The sequence below is a fragment of the Balaenoptera borealis genome (genome assembly GCF_965194805.1).
Source record: "Balaenoptera borealis genome assembly, chromosome: 15".
In the NCBI taxonomy this organism is placed as follows: Eukaryota; Metazoa; Chordata; class Mammalia; order Artiodactyla; family Balaenopteridae; genus Balaenoptera; species Balaenoptera borealis.
This window is the reverse complement of record NC_138871.1, coordinates 45,052,358-45,072,068: the sequence shown is the minus strand read 5'-3', so window position 1 is coordinate 45,072,068 and position 19,711 is coordinate 45,052,358. Positions and strand designations below refer to the sequence as shown.

The 19,711-nt window shown below is 37.1% G+C and overlaps 1 long non-coding RNA gene across 4 annotated transcripts in view; it reads right to left on the bottom strand.

The window, feature by feature from the left end:
• Nucleotides 1-19,711, bottom strand: part of LOC309612485 — a 71,524-nt gene that overhangs the window by 47,441 nt on the left and 4,372 nt on the right. For all 4 annotated transcript variants that reach the window (XR_014235183.1, XR_014235184.1, XR_014235185.1 and 1 more), the window contains exon 2: nucleotides 19,538-19,581. This is a non-coding gene — a long non-coding RNA (uncharacterized lncRNA). The remainder of the gene's footprint in view (nucleotides 1-19,537; nucleotides 19,582-19,711) is intronic.

The following is a 19,711-nucleotide window of genomic DNA, read 5'->3' as shown; positions in this document are numbered from 1 at the left end:
CCCTGGTGAGGTTTCAACTGAGGCCTCAGTCATCCCACGGGGAGTTCTGGAGGGGGGATGACCCTTCAGAGTTGTCCCAAATTGAGGCAAGGGGCCAGATTTTGTATTCATTTGATATGTGCTTCCTCCTAGTAGGGGGTATAACCTTGGGAGAGGCAGATCCCTGCAGCCAAGAGGTGTTCCCATCAAGGGAGGTGGCTGTGAGCTAACATCAATCGATATTCCCAGCAGCCTGGGGATGAGAGTGCTGGCCCTGAAGGACTCTCATTGGAGCACAATAGTATTCAGTTCAATGCAATGTGGTATAAAACAGAATTAAGTTTTGAGATTATTAGTGACACTTAGCTAATCTTTAACCCATAATTTGCACAATAATAGCTATTTTATTTAAAAATTCTAATGGAATATCACTGTACCATAAAAATTCTGGCATTTAGTCAGTGGCTATAGGGAAATAAACTATTGTGTTATATTCACTTGTTAAACACTTTAGTTGTACTGCCCGTTTTGGAACACTGGGTGGGGGAACACTTTGTTCATTTGGTTCTCAGGCTGCCATAGTTGTTCTCCTCACCGGCCTCTCCTTCCTGGTCTCCTCTGATGACTTCTCATATCTGGCCTGTGAATTTTGGAATGCTGTAGGGCTTAGTTCTTAGATGTCTTTTTTTCCTTTTTGAAAAAAATCTTACTATCATTTCCTAAATATTCCCATCCAGACTCATGGCTTTAAATATCATGTATATTTAAATGACGATGATTCACAGATATTTATCTCCAGCCTATTCCACTTCCCTGAACTCCAGACTGGTACATCTAGATACTGGTATATCTAGACAGTCAACATCTCTACTTGATTATATACACACTAGTTGGTTATCAACACACATCTTAAACTTGACATTATCAAACCAAGTCCCTTACTTTCTTCCACTCCCATCCCCTGCAAAACTGCTTCCTCCTGCTGTCTTCAAATATCTCAGCAAATAACAACCTCACTCTCCTAGCTGCTCAAGCCAGAAATCTTGGACTCATTCTTGCATATTTTAAAGAAAATTTTGGACATTATGTCAATTCACTCATAGATACTTCATTATACATCTCTAATTGATAAATTTTTTTTCCCCAAGTCATCATCATGCCTAACAAAATTAATGTTATTGTTTAATATCATTTAATAACTGGTCTATATTCAAACGTCCCTAACTTTCACAAAGATGTCATTTTACAGTTGCCTTGCTCAAACTGGGATTGAAATAAAAGAGAAAGTCAATAAACAAATATGAAATATGTCAGGTGGTAATCAATACTGCAGAGTAGGGGGGGTAAATAGTACAGAGTAGAAGGGACTAGTTAGTTGGTTGGCTATTTAACCCAGAGTGCTCAGGAAAGGTCTCTCTGATAAAGTAACATTTGAGTTTAGAATAGTGTTTTAAGGAAGAAATGACCAACTATGTCATACAATGCAAATGGGTTAAATGCAAGGTGAAGACTGAGAATTGATATTTGGATATGGTAACATGGAAGTCACTGGGGGCCTTGATCAAAGCTGCTTTTGTGGAGTGGGGGAGGTAAAAGCCTGACTGGAATGGGTTCAGGAGAGAACAGAAGGAGAAGAAGTGGGAACAGTAAGTATAGACAATTCTGTAGAGAAGTTTTGCCATACAGGGGAGCTGACCAGTGTGGCATTGTCTGGAAGAGACATGGAGTCAATGGATGATTTTTTTCCAAATGGGAGGTGTTAGAGTATGTTTGACACTAATGGGAATGATTAGTAGGGAGAAATAATGCAGGGGAGAGAAAGAACAATTGCTGTGGGCCCTGAGTATGTGGAAGGGGAAGCAATCCAGTGCACCACTGCAGGGGGTGGCTTTAGACTGCAGGACCGATGGTATATCCATAGTTACAGGAAAGAAGGCAGAATACGTGGGCACTGATGCTGGCAGGCCAGTAGATGTGGTGGTAGTTGTGGACGTTCTCTTCTCAGTGAAGTAGGAAGCAAAGTCATCAGCAGCGGGCTCAGGAGATGTTGGAGAGTTGGAGAGGAAAGGAATGAAACAGCCCTCTAGGAAAGCCAGAGAGCAAAGGGGCTAGGGAATGTTCTGGGACTTCATTAAAGGCTTGTTTGAGGTTGGGGCCATGAATTTGCAGTGAGTAGTTTCTGTGTGGTTGTTTGTTTTTCTCCAGTCACATTTACCTGCTGGGTGTGATACAGGAAGAGAGTTGGTTTTAACTGGGGATGGAGTTTGGACATAAAGTACAGTGGAGGGAGAACAGGGTAAGGGATTTGAGAGTGTATGCAAAAGAGTAATTATAATGAGGAACCATGGAATATAAGCTGGGGAAGCAGAAACTAGAGAAAATGAGGGGGAGTGATGAGCAGTGAAAAGGTGACAATGGCCTGTAGGTTTCAGAGGAGTGGAAGAATTGTGGGGGTCAAGGTATAGTGAGAGAGAGCTGGGAAAATAGGAGGTGGCGGTAGACATAAAGCAAAAATACGTAGTCAAAAAATAAGGGAATTGGGAAAACAGGCAGTCTTACGCACTGATAGTGGGAATGTAAATTGGTATCACCTCTTTTGGGAGGCAATCTTGAAATATCTATCAAAATATTAAATGCCTTTGACCTAGCAATTTTCCTTCCTGGGATTCATCTAATAGTTATAGTTGCACAATTGCATAAAGATACCAGAGTGTTCTTTGCAGCATTGTTTGTAACAGCAAAAGACTGAAAACAATCTAAATCCATCGATAGGTGACTTAATGAATACATTATGATACAACTCTAAAGGCTGGTATACTATATAGCCATTACAAAAGAAAGATCTAGAAAATCATCATTTTAAAACCTCAGTGTAACTGATTCAAGCAAGGGGCATAAGTGGATGCCAAAACTATTGAGTGAAAGGTGATCAGGGAACAGGATATTCAGATTGTCTTGAAGAATCACCCCACAGACTATTAATTACCAAGGGGAATGATACCTCTGCATAGGAGAAATCTACCTGACGCCACCTGCACCAAGTGGTCCTTAGCATCATTGACAGTAAGACAAACTGGCATCATGGGTCTTCTGACGTGATGTGATGGGAAGGGCACACTTTTCCTATTATATTTTTACAAATAACATTTAACCTGAATCTAATCATGATGAAGCAATGGGATAAATCCAGAATGTAGGACATTCTATAGAGTAATTGCCTGGGCTCTTCAAAAATGTCAATGTCATGAAAGACCAAACAAACGAAAACTAAAGGACAATAAAAGAGACTAAAGAGATATTTCTATTACATGTAATGAGTGAGACTTGATTGAAATCTGGACAGAAGAAAAGCTATAAAGGATATTTTGGGGGATAATTGGGAAAATTTGGATATGGGTTATGTCATAGGTATTATAGAATCAATATTAAATTTCTTGGGTCTGATCATGGGATTGTGATTTTGTAAGAAAATGTCCTTGTTCTAGAAGAAACATGCAAGTGGTGAATTGTCATGTAACTCGTTTCCAAATGACTGTAACTCATTTCCAAATGACTAAGTAAAAACAAAAGAGAGAAAGCAAATGTGGCAAAAAAGTTAACCATTTGTGAATCGAGATAAAAGGTACACAGGAATTTATTATACTATTCTTTCAGCTTTTTCTGTAAGTTTGGCATTTTAAAAACTAAAACTTTGTGGGGGAAAAGAGTAACATAGCCCTCTAAATACTGACTGTTGCGTACTATCATCAGAACCAAGATTTTCAGCATAAGTGAAAAGAGATAGAAATATAAAGTCAAACCAGCCAAGTGAAACTTCGTAGTCTTAAATTTGAACAGTCTTTTATATGATCTGTAGAGCCCCTGTAGAGAAGAAAATGAAATCCTAGTATCTAATTTTCCTATCAACAATATTTACACAGTTATGTCAATAGTTGTTAGTAGTTTTCAATTTTTAGAAGAGGCCTATGAACTAAACAGGGAAAACTTAATTATGGTTACTAGAGAAAATATAAATGCCAACCTTTATAATTTGAAAGTGAAGGTATAAGTACAGAAAGCAGGAGGAAGATTGAGGAGAAGAGATGGAAGAAGAGGGGAACTAATCTCACTTAATACCAGTAAATCAAGAAACAGTAGTAAAGGCTCATTGTTTAGAATTAGGGAAGCAACCATCAAAAAGCCTTGAAACAGAAATAATTAAAAGTGATTCCTCCTGGGAAATCGAATTAGGGGTGGGAGGGGATGGGACAGTAGACTATGGTTTCATCATAAGCCCTATTACATTGTTTTTTCCGTGTGTGATTACTGTGATAAAATGTTTTAAAATAATGACATTTAAGAAAGCAAGAATGGCTTACAATTCATAGTGCCTGTACAAGCACAGTAAAAACCTCGTGTTTGAATTATGTCAGTTTCACAGTGATTCCAGAGTGGAATTGGTTATTACGGATCCACCAGCAGGAACAGCAGAGGAGCCTCATGTAGAGGGGGAGGTGAGAGGGGATGCTGGAGATGGGGCAGGGGCAGGGGGTGGAGATAAATAAGCTTACTGAAATAAAAGGTTTGGCCGATAGAGTAATTTTGAGTATGGTACAGTGTATTAATCATATTATTCGCTATCCAATTGTGTCTTAGGAACTTGAGCCAAAGCTCTGGGGAAAGACGGCTATTAATTTAGAAAAGAGTGAAATCCCTGGAGCCTCTGAAGGTGTGAGATGTGCGACGCAGCACTGCTCTGTGGGCGTCTGGAGGTAGCAGGAGAGATTGCTCATGGCTCGGCAGACTAGGGACCCAGGCTTCAGATGCACCAGGAAGGATCCTCCTGGGAAACCCAGTACTCCTTGCAGAAGCCCATGCAATACCTGGTAGATTTTGAGAGCTGAGGTCTTGCATTGCTGTGGGTGTAGGCTAAGCTAGAAAAATACTGTTTTCTTAATGTTATTATAACCCATAGCAGCCACAGCCTGGCATGGCCTGTAAAAACGTGATCAGCATAGCTGATTTTGTAGAAAAAGCATTAAGGGAGACAAACAGTATTTTATCATGATTAAAGATACATTTAAAAATGGAAACATATATGCTATAATGGTAAGTCTCAGATGTAACCCAACAATAAAACAGAGTTTTGAATTGACAGAGATGCAAGGATAAACCTTTTTGGTTGCGGCATTATGGGGGATAACATGGGGTTAGATTCTACTATTGTTTCCTACTACTGATTGCCCTGCCTTTGAAAGGATTATGTGATCAGGTTTAGCCTTATGACTTGCATTGGCCTAAGGAATGCATGGAGAAGTGATGTATGCCCCACATCTGAGCAGACGCTTTAAGAGACATCCTGTGGTTCAGCCATGGAACAGCGTGTCTCACATAGAGGCTGTTCCTTCAGTCTACATCCTGGAATAAAGATCCCGGAACAGAGCTGTAGCCAACAGGTGCAGTAAAGGAGCACTAAACCATTGCTGCTGTAAGCCACAAGGATTAGGGAGATGGTTTGTTCCACAACATAACCTAGTGAAAGCTAACTAATACACAGTATAATCGTCAAACCCTTTTGCTACCAATACCTAGAAAAGCTAACTGAGTTATAATAAACATAATTTTAAATTCACATTTAAACTCCACCAGGACCTCAAATTAAGGGGATACTAAAACAAAGGGTAAGTGCTTGAAATGATACTGCAGCTATAAATAGTAATAAGGAAAAAAAGAGAAATGCAATAAATTAACATAAGAAAATCTAGAAAAGGAAATGGGTAATATCTTAAGAACAAGCACAAAAAGGGAAATATTAAAAATAAAAGCAGAAATGAACAAATTGAGCAATAGAAAGCAGAACACTAAATATATGTACCCAATGACTATATCTATTCATTTAAAAATTGTTTCTAAAATGTACCCCCTCCCTGTTGTGGTCCCTCTCTCTTACTGTTAGGCTTAATTTACAAACTGTCATGGGTTTGATGTTCGCTTTGAGAAAACGAATACATTTTTAGTACACCAATAAATAACATTTAATAACAATGAATTAAGGTTACATATAGAAACTATTTAAATTCTGAACAAATTCTGCTTCCTTTAAAAATGAAACCGAATTGGGACCTCCCTGGTGGTCCAGTCATTAAGACTCTGCTCTTCCGCTGCAGGGGGTGAGGGTTTGATCCCTGGTCAGGGAACTGAGATCCCACATGCCATGAGGCGTGGCCAAAAATAAATAAATAAATAAATAAAAGAAACAATATATTCTCCATCAGAAACTCTATGTCTTGACCATAGAGTTGTCATGATCAAGGTCAGCTGTTTTTCAGCAACATGCTGGTGAATCATGAAATCAGTTTAGTGGGTTGAAATTTACACTAATAAAATAGAAGAGAATAGAACTGAAAATATCAGAGTGTAATACATGTAGTAAAGCTAAATACTGTTTCAAGAAACATCAGTTTCAATTATATAATTTTGTGTGTGTGGGAATGTGTCTATGTCCTAGGTTGAAATAAAAATGTGTATCTTACTGTAGGTGGGCTGGAGTCCAGTTTGAAAGTCACTGATTTAGGTCCCTGAAATTGAAAGTAATGTTCAAAATATTTCACAACTGGTTAAGTTGGGTGTAGCCCAGTCAGAACTAAAGCTGGGGACTTCCGTGGTGGTCCAGTGGGTAAGACTCTGCACTCCCAGGGCAGGGGGCCCGGGTTCGATCCCTGGTCAGGGAACTGGATCCCACATGCATGCTGCAACTAAGACCCAGCGCAGCCAAAATAAATAAATAAATGAATAAATAAATAAGAACTAAAGCTGGCTGCTGTGTTGGGAAAGGGCTCCAGGGAACTTTGCCATGCCAGGGGTTACCCCTTTGTTACTGGATTGAGAGTCCCAAGAGGAGGGTCAGGATGGCTGAGGCAGCAGTGGGCTTGGGGCAATGGCTTTGTAGGTGTATCAGTTTTCTATTTTTGCAGTAACAAGTTGCCATAAACCTAGAGGCTTAAAATAACACAAATTTATTATCTTACTGTTCCGTAGGTCAGAAATTAGGCACAGGTCTCACTGACCTGATATCAAGGTATTGACACAGCTATCTTTCTTTCTGGAGGCTCCAAGAGAGAATCTGCTGCCTTGCCTTTTTCAACTTCTAGAGGCTGCCTACATTCCTTTATTTATGGCCCCCTTCCTCTGTCTTCAAAGCCATCAATATTACATCTCCCCTCCGCCCTTCTTGCAGGGTCACATCTCACTCTAATCACAGCTGAGAAGAAGTCCACTTTTAAAGACCCATGTGATTAGATTGAGCCCACTGGATAATCCAGAATAATCTCCTTATTTTAAGATCGCATCTGAAAAATCCTTTTTTTGCCATTTAATATAACACTTTCACAGGTTCTAGATGTGTAGGAAATGGACATCTTGGGGACCATCATTCTTCCTACCACCACAGGTATGAAAATGTCTCATTATTTGAAGAAACAGCACAGCCACACCTGGGCAGACTGCCTGACTGGAACTAAGTACAGATCATCTGTGAAACGACCCCTCTGGAATCTCTATGCAGTTCTCTGTGACTGTGTCTGGACTGTTCACCCTATTATCTCCAAGAGGAGAGAGGGTTAAGTTTAAGTTACACAAACCAATATAACTTAATCCACTGCTTTCACCTTTCCAGTATTTTCCTAGGAGGATTAACTATGAAATGGGTTGACTACTTCAGACCCAGCAGAACTGGGAGAGAATGGTGCACAAACTTAAGAAAAGTATCTGACAGAAATACTCTTCTTTTTATCACGTGAAAATTTAAATATATATATGAACTTATTATTTCCATATTAATTTTCATTCATCATATAGTATGCATTTCATGATGACAGCAAGTAGCAGCTTTAAAAAAATGAAGTTCTAGAAAGCTATTTCAACTTTAATAATTCTAAAACATTTCATAATTCTGAAAGAAGTTTCTAGAACAGCACTGCAGAGCGGTATCCCACAAAATAGTTATAAATTTAAGATATATATATTATATATGTATATATAATATATATACACACACGTCCTGGCAAGGAGCAAAGTTCATTTTAAAAGTTAATGCTTTACATTCATAAGATTTAAAAAATTCAATCTGCTTTACCATAGAGTAGAATTTCCAGAAGAATCTTTGAAAGGATCTGTACATGTTTACCCATAGAGTAATCATCCTGCTCAGCATTGCTCATTGAATGTTTATTACAACTAACAAAATAGGAATTAACTCATTTTTGAGTCATATAAGCCATAAAGCCCCAGTGAACTCTAATAAAGCATTTTGTGAATCAGAGTGAAAGTGGTGGAAATATAAAGAAGTTAAAAAAATTCCACATCAGGTATCAACTGATGGTAATGTGAGCCTTTTACAAACTCTAGTGGATGTGCCTGGATGGAATATGAAAGGAAGTTAATTTGGGGACGACTCTCTTCGGCTGTTTCAGTTGTCTAGACACTGAAGGTGCTAATTTATGTAGCTTTTGTATTTTTGTTGACTCATTTTTCTTCCATTATAAAGGAGAATTTGCATATAATTAGCAAGCTAGATTCCTGCCCCACTCCCAGCTTCTTATGAAATTCACTGGCTCTTGCTACTCAGACAAAAAGAAAGGTTTTTATTGTTGCCCTACCTCCACCCTCAATTTTAGAGACAAAAATATTTTTTTATTAGAAAGATTAAGTCTTTTTTCAAAATTCATACTGGCCTTTCATCAAGTTAATTATCCATGTGTCTGCCCCTGGACCTGTTCTGTCCTGTCCATTCTTCCCTTTTTCAACCATCCTTGACTCTGTCTTGTGCTACTACCATCTTAATAAGTCTCAAAAGCAAGATTTCCCAAGAAATGAAGGGAAAGTGATTATTGCTATACACTTATCCAATCCATTCAGAAGTAATTTTCTATCTAATGTAACTGATTAAAATGATTAAGGATCTACCTGAGAATATTACTGTGCTAGTTATTTTTCTGTTGGCACAATGCAATACTCTCTCTTCTGTATTCCATAATCGTAGGGGCTAGAAGCCTATAACTCCATTCCCCAGAATCCTTTACTAACTGGCTTCCGGTCAGGTTTGGCCAATGGGAGTCACCGGTGGGAGAAAAGAAGCCATTTTAAGACTGGTACCAGTGGTAGAGGGGTCTTAACAGCAGATTCAGCACAGGCCACAGGGTGCCCGTTCTGTGGAGGTGGAGTTCCTGCACGGCTACCCAGTAACCTCTGGCAGCAAATGCAGCTGGAGGGCTCCAGCCTAAGCATGGTGGTAGCAGCTTTCTCAACTTTGGGTAACATTCCTTCTTTTTTCCTCTAGCCCTCCCAACACCTTTGTAACCATTTCTTAGAATTAAATCCCTTTCTGTTTGAACTACATACAGTGGTTTCTGTTTTCCTGACTGGACTGATTGAATGATTATAGACCAAATTATTTCCTAAAGTATCAGACCTTTGGGAAATTGCAATGTTTATAAGTGAAAATAGTGGAACATTTCTCTGGAAACCACTGCTCCCCATGAACTTTTATCAGGCAAGTTTTACGCAGTTCTTAGTCTTAAGCACATGAGGCTCCACACAAATGTAATGGATCATGGAGTTTGAATCCTGTTTTGGGGGTACAAATGAGATAGCCAGTGCGTGGTTTGGATACCCTGAACATTGGCTATGGGCATCAGTGAAAGTCGTTGGCCTATGGGTAATACAAATAGCTCGGTTTATCTGCTGTTCAGATACTCCAGACTAAGATCTCAGGCTCTGGTAGTTCCTTGAAAATTCATTGAGAATATTTAGTAATTTGCAAGTGGGGAAGGAAATTGGTCAGGCAATAGGAGGTTTAGGCACCTAACTGAAGGTGGAGTGGTGATTTAGGTCTGTCCTACCTAGTTTTTCATCTGTTTGACAAATGTATTCAGTAGGACCCTCTCAAAGTCTATTTTGAACCTTTGTTTCACAGATCAGGGATTTGGGATTGGAAACTCCAAAGGGAATGGTGTTAATTAGGGTTAGATTTCCTGTGGGTGGTTAAGGTCACATTGGAGAGGGTTCCTGTGGCTGCCATGATTTCCAGGCTCCTCAAATTCTCCACTCCAGGAACAGACGATGTATTTATCTAAGTCTTTGTTTAATGTCTATCTACCCTTGAGGTCTGTTTTTCTCATCAGTATACCTTCACAGCACAGCAAATGACACATATATTCATTCATTCAATTAATATTAAATAAATGCCTTTTTTACTGCCAACACACCAACATAACAATGACCTTTTCAAAAGCTTCAGAAGTTTATGGCAACAACTTTCAAACACTCTTAAGGTAACTTTTCCTCTAACAAAATCTTCCCTATGCATCCTTGAATGTCTAAGCAGAAATTGACATTTTAAAATTGATTTGCTGGTATTCTGGAGTATAAATTGCCTATGTTATCCTAATTCTGCTGGCAACAGCCCTTTGTCTACATGTGATAGACCAGTGCTCTCAACCCCAGTGAGTCTCAAACTTTAGTGAACATTACATGCATGAAATGAATAGATACAATTTTTGATTAAGAAAATAGACAACAGAAGAAATTTCCATTTTTGGGAGAGGAATACAGAATACTTTTTTAAAAAATAAATTTATTTATTCATTAATTTTGGCTGCATTGGGTTTTCATTGCTGCACGTGGACTTTCTCTCTAGTTGTGGCAAGCAGGGGCTACTCTACATTGCGGTGCACGGGCTTCTCATTGTGGTGGCTTCTCTTTGTTGCGGAGCACGGGCTTTAGGCCCACGGGCTTCAGTAGTTGTGGCACGCGGGCTCAGTAGTTGTGGCACACAGGCTTAGTTGCTCCCCGGCATGTGGGATCTTCCCGGACCAGGGATCAAACCCGTGTCCCCTGCATTGGCAGGTGGATTCTTAACCACTGCACCACCAGGGAAGTCCCCAGAATGCTTTAAAGAGCTTAGAAAAATGCTTGGAAATAAGATAGATATATAAAATTGAAATAACATTCATATGTACTAACAATACTCAGTTTGAAATATGTAATTAGAAAGGAATCCTAATGTGTAATAGCAGCAGATATGAACATATGTTAATGAACTTTAATGGAAAATATATCACCAATATGAAGAAAATTAGAGGATCTTCCTGAAAGATATTAAGTATAAGAAAAGTAGTACCATATTTAAGACTAATATTTTAATAATGCCATTCTCCTACCAATTAAAATACTTAAAGCAATTAGGCAAAATCCCAATTTAAAATACTTTCAAAGAACTTGATAAAATAATTCTGAAATTATCTGAAAAAATAAACAGGTAGGGAATTCCCTGGCGGTCCAGTGATTAGGACTCCACGCTTCCACTGCAGGGGCCCCGGGTTCCATCCCTGGTAACTAAGATCCTGCAAGCCATGCGGAGTGGCCAAAAAACCCCCCCAAAGGGGCTTCCCTGGTTGCGCAGTGGTTGAGGGTCTGCCTGCTAATGTAGGGGACACGAGTTCGAGCCCTGGTCTGGGAGGATCCCGCATGCCGCGGAGCGGCTGGGCCCGTGAGCCACAATTACTGAGCCTGCGCGTCTGGAGCCTGTGCTCTGCAACGGGAGAGGCCGTGATAGTGAGAGGCCCGCACACCGCGATAAAGAGTGGCCCCAGCTTGCCGCAACTGGAGGAAGCCCTCGCACAGAAATGAAGACCCAACACAGCCAAAAAAATAAATAAATAATAATTAAAGGTGCTAGTAATTAAAAAAAAAAAAAAAGACTTCAATAAATGTAAAACGAGAACTTGTTTAAAAAAAAAAAAACCCAAAACAAAAAAACAAAAACAGGTAAAAATAGTTAATATCCTTAGCCATCATAAAAAATGATCTTATATTACATTAACTTTTAAATGAGGCAATCATACAAAAATAGATAAATAAAAAGGATTGTCTCATGTTTTATATTATTTCCTGTGTTCACACTATTATTTTGTTAGCAAAATGTTTTCCTAAGAAGCAATGAAAACTTAAATTTTATATCATGAATTGTGAGTTGGTGGGTACCAAGGTAATAAGATTGCATTTTATCAAGAAGCTAGACTAATCTTCTCAGTTACTGATCTGAGTGAGGTGTAGCATCTCCTTTCTGAAGAGTTTGTGAGTCACCTCTCTCATCCCTATTAGAATGGCCTCAACCACCAGACTCAGCATCTTCATAGAAACTTGTTCTTTTAAGTACCCAGCCAGTCCAATATTTCAATGTTTTCAGTATCTGGATTCCAGTCACAGATAATTTCATTTAAAATTAGCCTTTTAAAAAAATAGGTGGCTACCACTATTCTCAACTACTAAAGCTTCTGACTTGAAAGACGAATTAATTTATTAAATGATGAAGCTTTAGCTTCAAATGAGTGGTTATTCCAATCCCTCTAAAATAGTACTTTGCAATCTGTTAATCAAAAGATAATTAACTGAAATAATTTCTGGATCTTATTAGGTCATTTGAAATCATAAAACTTGTCAAGTATACATTCAGATTGCTGCTATAGAAATACAAGAAGCAGCACATGCAGGATTGTTACAATAACATAACCACCAAATCTTAAAATGTTAATAATAGTGGCACTGGATGTGGAGAATGCAAGTAAAACTGGTGTATACTGAAGTGCACATTTTTAGAAAGTTTAAAGTATAATTTGGCTTCATCTTGAAAAGCAGTTCAATGATATAGCTGCAGTTTCCTTACTAAAGTGCCAATTCTATTTTTATAAATTCTCATTAAAAATTTTTTTTGCAAATTCTTCTTGATCATATTTTACCCATGATCATCTTACTGTTATGATTCTGATATAATTATCCATCATTATACATGGCAAAATGTTCATGTCCAATTTTTAAACCAAATCACTTTTTTTTAAAGAAAGTACCAAAAATTCAGTAGGTTTGGATACAAAATTACAAAGACTCCTAATGACAGAGCTAAAAGCATGTAAACAAAGTGGAACAACAACAACAGCAAATGCCAAGACAGGAAAAACAGAATACGTCTCAGAATGGCAAAAGAAGGTGGCTCAGCTGGGAGGTATTAAACCAAGTTTTTAAAATGCAAGTGTAAATAATTTTGGAGAAGTGAGCAGAGACTGATATTGATTCTCAGTTGTCAAAATACTGGCAAGTGAAATTTATTTATGCATAATAAGGAAATGTTTAGTGGTGAAAACATTCTGGATTTTTTAATGTATCCCTACTAATTAAATTTTGTACCTTGAAAGTTGAGCTGTCCAATTTGGTAGCCACTAGCCACAAGTGGCTATTTAAATTTAAATTAATTAAAAATAAATAAAAATAAAAATTTAGTTTCTCATTTGCACTAGCCACATTTCAAGTCCTCAGAGCCACAGTAGATATTGGACACAGAAACAGAACATTTCCACCATGGCAGAGAGTTCTGCTGAACAAAGCTGTGATCTGTCAGAAGAGCCATAATGAATTATGAATATTATTCATCTGGAAGCTTACCATAACTACTTGCCATGAGCTACTTCTAGAGGCAAGATGTACACCCAGATAAAACAAGAGTCAAAATTCTTTATTGCCTTTTTTTTCCCCCCAAGAAATACACTTCCTTGGAATATTATTATCTACCAGCACCTAAGAAATGCAATAGCTTATTGTGAAAAATATATAGGCAGCAACTTTTGACTTTGTATAACATTTCAGATGCTGAATCACTAGGCATAATTTTCTCTCCATGATTGAGCAGAACAGCTGAGAAAAATAAAGGATTTTGTCTGCTTTATGTAATAGTATAACCCAGAGCACACTCAGACAGAGATAATCTTTTATAATGGGTTTGGCAGGCATTTCATTAACATGTTGGGGTGGGGGAAATATCCTTTATTACAGTTCTTTAAGGTTTTGAATTATAAAACATGTCTAGTACAAGCATTTGTTTATTTTCATTTAAGTTTTAAAAATTGCATTCTTTTTGGATCGGCCTTAGAAACATAATAATAATAAAATAGATAAAAATCATTACATATTTATTCCAGAACATAAAACAGAGAAAATGATTGGGTGTTATCCAATTCTTTTATGAGCTAAACATAGCTCTGACACTATAATCTAATAAAGATGTGACACGGAAAAAAAATTTAGACAAACCTAACTTATGAATATTAAACACAAAATAAATAAAATGCTAGCAAATCTAGTTCAAAATACATGAAAACTTTAACCCACTGAAATCAAGGAGAATTTACCTTAGACTGGAAAGCTGACAATATGAGAAAGCATTAATAAAATAACCATATTAATTGATTAAATAAGAAAAATCATATGATCCTCTCAGTAGATGCTAAAAGGCCACCAGGTGAAATTCAACATCCATTTATATTCTTAATAAAAACATATTACTATATAAAATTAAAATAAACACGATGAGTGTCTATTCCAAATAAAAAGTCAGTTAAACATACTAAAGATACATTATTTATCATTATTAAATATTTCATATTTTATGCCATTTTTAGCCAATGTAATGAAGTATGAAACAGAAATAAGAGAAATAAATAGTAGAAAGGCAAGCGCAAGAATTTTGTGATGCTTTTCAGATTAAGTAATTCCACAGCAGGGAAATTAAAAACAACTAACTCATAGCTATTTCTTAATAAAAGAATGCAGAGAGTAAATATTAACCCTGCAGAAGTCAATATATTTCTATGAAATCGTCAAAATCCAGTTATACATGTAAAATAAACCTGTTACCAAGTGAAATTTTTAATGAGTGATGTGCATGATCTTTATAAGGAACACTGTAATCCTTATTGAAAGATATAAATGGAGACAAATAAATGGGGAAAACATCATGTTCTTTCATGGGAAAAATAAATAGTATGAGGATCTTACTTTTTTCAAATTAACTTATAATTCTGATGCAATTCCAATTAAAACATTATTTTTGGAGCCCTAGAGATTCATAGAAAAAAACGAAAAAGAAAATATAAAAGATATTTAATCTGATAATAAAATGCATCAGATAATAAATGACATTACTATAATTAAATAACATTACTATGGTTTAAAACAATGCCTTTGACTAATCTGCCCAGCCCCCCGCACTACTAATAGGAAGCAAAGTTCCCTAAAACCTTTGGGCCATCCGAAGCTGGGTCTTGGTAGGCATAGATTTCTTCTCCTTTTTCTTTTTCCCCGTGGTCTGCCATCTGGTGGCCTCAATCTGCAACTACGTTTTCACTGCTGCAAGATGCCTAGGGTTGGCTGTTACCCTTTAGTTTACACTTGTTCTAGTTAGCCAAAGAATTAGAGTTGAGTGCCTGAGTCAAAGGGCACTAAATGACATCTTCCAATCTTACATAAAAGAACTCCTATATAAAATGACATGATGGGTTTGGCAAAAATGTTGGTAATTGTTGAAGCATAGTGTTTCTTTGGTGTATGCGCAAATTTGTATAATAGAAAGTTAAAAAGAAACAAAACAAAAATTATTGCTTTCGGGGCTTCCCTGGTGGCACAGTGGGTAAGATTCCGTGCTCCGAATGCGGGGAGCCCAGGTTCTATCCCTGGTCAGGGAATTAGATCCCACATGCATGCCGCAACTAAGAGTTTGCATGCCACAACTAAGGAGACCACATGACACAACTAAGGAGCAGGTGAGCCTCATCTAAGGAGCCCGCCTGCCGCAACTAAGACCCAGAGCAACCAAATAAAAAAATAAATAAATAAATAAAAATAAAAGAGTAATATTCTTTAAAAAAAATTATTGTTTTCACAAACATAAATGGCCAATTAATATATGAAACATCCTCAGTCTCATTAACAATTAAACATTGGTAAATTAAAACAAGTAAATTTTTTTTTACCTTTCAGATTAAAAAAAAAAATCACTAAAACACTAACGTTTCTGGTGCTGAAAAGGTGTGGAAATATAAACACAATCTTTTGGTGAGAGTGTCAGTTTGTACTGCCTTTTGGAGGGCAATTTGGTAACACTGATTGAAAATTTTATTGTTCCAGAAATGTTTCATATCCTTACACCCAGAATTCTAATTCTCTTTTATGAAATGACTTGGCAAGAATGCAAAAATACATGTACATTGATGTTTAATGCAGCAATGTTTATAAGAGCAAAATATTATAAATGAGCATGAATAAGATATTCATTTTAAAAAGGTACATCTAGGGCTTCCCTGCTGGCACAGTGGTTAAGAATCCGCCTGCCAACGCAGGGGACACGTGTTTGAGCCCTGGTCCGGGAGGATCCCATGTGCCTCATAGCAACTAAGCCCGTGAGCCACAACTACTGAGCCCGCGAGCCACAACTACTAAAGCCCACGTGCCTGGAGCCCGTGCTCTGCAACAAAAGAAGCCACCGCAATAAGCCCGTGCACCGCAACAAAGAGTAGCCCCCGCTTGCCTCAACTAGAGAAAGCCCGCACGCAGCAACAAAGACCCAAAGCAGCCAAAAATAAATAAATATAAAATAATTTATAAAAAAAAAGGTACATCTGTATAATGGAATACCATGCATCCATTTGAAAGAACAATTTCTTTGTATTAATATGGAAAGATCCTTGGAAAATGAAGTAAAAGCAAGTTAGACAAATGAGAATGGCCTCATTTTGGTTAAAGAAGATAATAATATATGTCAATAGGCACATTAAAAATATCTGGAGGCTGATAAACAAACAATCACAGTGAGTTTTTTTTAGGTGGTAGGAAAAATAGAAGACTTTCACTTTCTTCATTGTGTAGTTCTATACCGTTTGAGTTTTTTTCAATATACATATACAATCATCCTTTGGTATCCATGGGGGATTGGTTCCAGGACCCCTGTGGATATCAAAATGTGTGGATGCTCAAGTCTCTTATGAAAAATTGCATAGTATTTGTAGTATTTGTATATAACCTATACATATCCCCCTGTTTATTTTAAATCATCTCCAGATTACTCCTAATACCTAATACAATGTAAATGCTATGAAAATAGTTGTCAGTGTGGCAAAGGCAAGTTTTGCTTTTTGGAACTTTCTGGAATTTTTTTTTTCAAGTACTTTTGATCCACGTTTGGTTGAATCTGAGGATGCAGAACCCGTGGATATGGAGGGCTGACCATATGACTTTTCCAACACAAGAAGTAATAAAGATAAAATTTTAAAATGAATAGATAAAAGAGTGTTTCCCTGCCATCCTTAAAAAATATTCCATTATTAAGCCCGCTTCCCTACTGCCTCTGACATCAGGATGGTTCCCAGTCAGGGTATCTGATTCCACCTCTTCTGAAGGTGGAAGAGGCTTCTGTCATCCTTTTTTGCTTGAGAGACTTGATCTCAATGTTCTGGGCTCCAAATATGAACCTTGAAATTTTCTTTATCATCTTTCCCAGATATTCAAAATGGGACTAAAGCAAATAGGACACTCACTGGCTTCCTTACTATGCCAGAAGCCCAAACTATCAAGTTTATCAAGCCCAAACTAGTGGCCTCCACAGTGGGTCCACAAAATTATCCATTGGCATTCAGGGAAAAAGTATTAGAATTTCAACCTATATATTTTTAACTCATCCTTTGTTAATTTCAACTTTTGTTTTTTTAATTATACACTATACAATTGTTTAATTCATATATGTATATGTACAGGTCCATAAGTCATTAGTAAACATATATTCAAATATTAAGAGGAGTATTCAAAATTTTTTTACTGATGGAGTATCTAGTCAAAAAAATTTAGAGGACATTAATTTAGGCTACAGCTGCTTTTAAGAGAGAGAACTAAAAGCAGATCTAAGATGCATATAAACATGTTCTATAAATTAGTCATCCTCCCCAAAGTCACTAATATAGTAGTTAAAAGAAAAGAGAAAATAGATAAGAAAACACAATAGAAGACAAATACAAGAGTCAATTTAGTAGGTAATCCAAGGTAGAAGGGAAGAGAAGAAAATAAAATAGGAAAATTATCTACACATACACAAATAAGACAATGAAAAAACCTAATGACTAAAGAAAAGGAGGTGAAAGAAAAAGAGTAATTCACACAAAGATCCTGAACATTTAGAGATGAAATGAAAATAAGCAAACTATCATACAGTTGGAATTCAGAATGTACCATATCGAGCTCTTTATTCGTGGTTTCTAGCATGGTGCTTGGCACACAGTATGCACTCAATGAGTAACGAAAGGATTCTAAGCCATGCCATTTCACACCAAATGTATGTGTTAAGTCACAATTTGAAAAGTCATTGTATTTTCATTTCTTTGCTGTTATTTTAAATCAAGTTGTTGAACATTTTATAGATTATGAGCAACAAAAGACATTGAAAAGAGAATGGAAATTCTGTGATGCTACATCTGCAAATGCAATAAAAATCTAAGGATTCATTGGAGAATCTGAAGATATGGCAGGTAATTATTTATTTGCCAACCCATGGAAACCTCCTCCATCCCTTTGCTGTTATATAAACCAAATAATCAAGACTATTTGGAAAGAACCTATAATTTAGAACTTCTAAAAAGTCTTTCTATAGCCAGAATAAAAGCAATTTGGAGGATTAAAGCAGTGACCTTTTTTCCTTTCTTTACTTGAAAGCTGAATTCATACCATTTGGAGTAGTAATTAGGTAGTTCATTAGGGCTGTTTTATATGTTCTATAAATTACATATGAAAATGACACTTCTGTTGCATTGGTATTTTTAAGCTTATTGCTAATAATAACTTTCAGCCATCTGATCTAGAATGCAAGCATATTTTGCTAAAGTTAAAAAAACCCCCGCTCTGCCAGTAGTCACACCTTTACTGTCTCCCCCAGGAGCAGAAAAGAGAAATGGATTGTTTTTAGGCAAATATGAGGCTCTGTGTACTCCAGTCATAATTCACATGTTCATCAAATACTCATTGTGGGTCTCTTAGTGCGAAGCATTGTGTTGGAGTTGGAGATACATTTGTGAAATTAAAGAATTTATGTCCTCTGGAATTTACAATCATTTCTCTAGTCCTCCCCTGACTAAATTAGCAATCTCCCAAGTATCTGAGATATATTTGTGCATTTGTAGGGACATGTAGACTCATGGATATAAAACAATAATAAAAGGGATAAGAATTAGCATTTAACCATGACGACTGCAGAATGCACAATACTTCCTCTTAAAACAAAACCAAACTCCATAGGTACATGTCTTTAAAAACTGCTTGCTGTGTGATTTAGCAATTCCACTTTTAGGAATTCATTTTCACAAAGTGGTAAAGATTAGGTGCAAAGATTTAGTTACAAGGATGCATTTATTTTTAAAACAGTGCAAGAAACAGCCTAGGTAAATACGGAATTGTTTAAATAAATTGTATTATGTTCACACAATGGAAATGAATTGCTTGTGTACCGCTAAAATTCATATGTTGAAATCCTAACCCCTAAAGTGATGATATTAGGAGGTGGGGGTCTTTGGTAGGTGATTAGGTCACGAGGAGCCTTCATAAATGAGATTAGTGTCCTTATAAAGAGACCCTGGTGAGCTCCCTTACCCCTACCACCTGTGAGGACACAGAGAGATGATGGCGGTCTATGAACCAGGAAGTGGGCACTCACCAAATCAGCTGACTCTTTGATCTTGGATTTCTCAGCCTCCAGAACTGTGAAAAAGAAATTTCTGTTGTTTATAAGCCCTCTAGACTATGGTATTCTGTCACAGCAGCCCAAGCTAAGACACTAGGTAACATTAAAAGGGATCATGTAAACATGGAAAAACTTCTGTGATATATT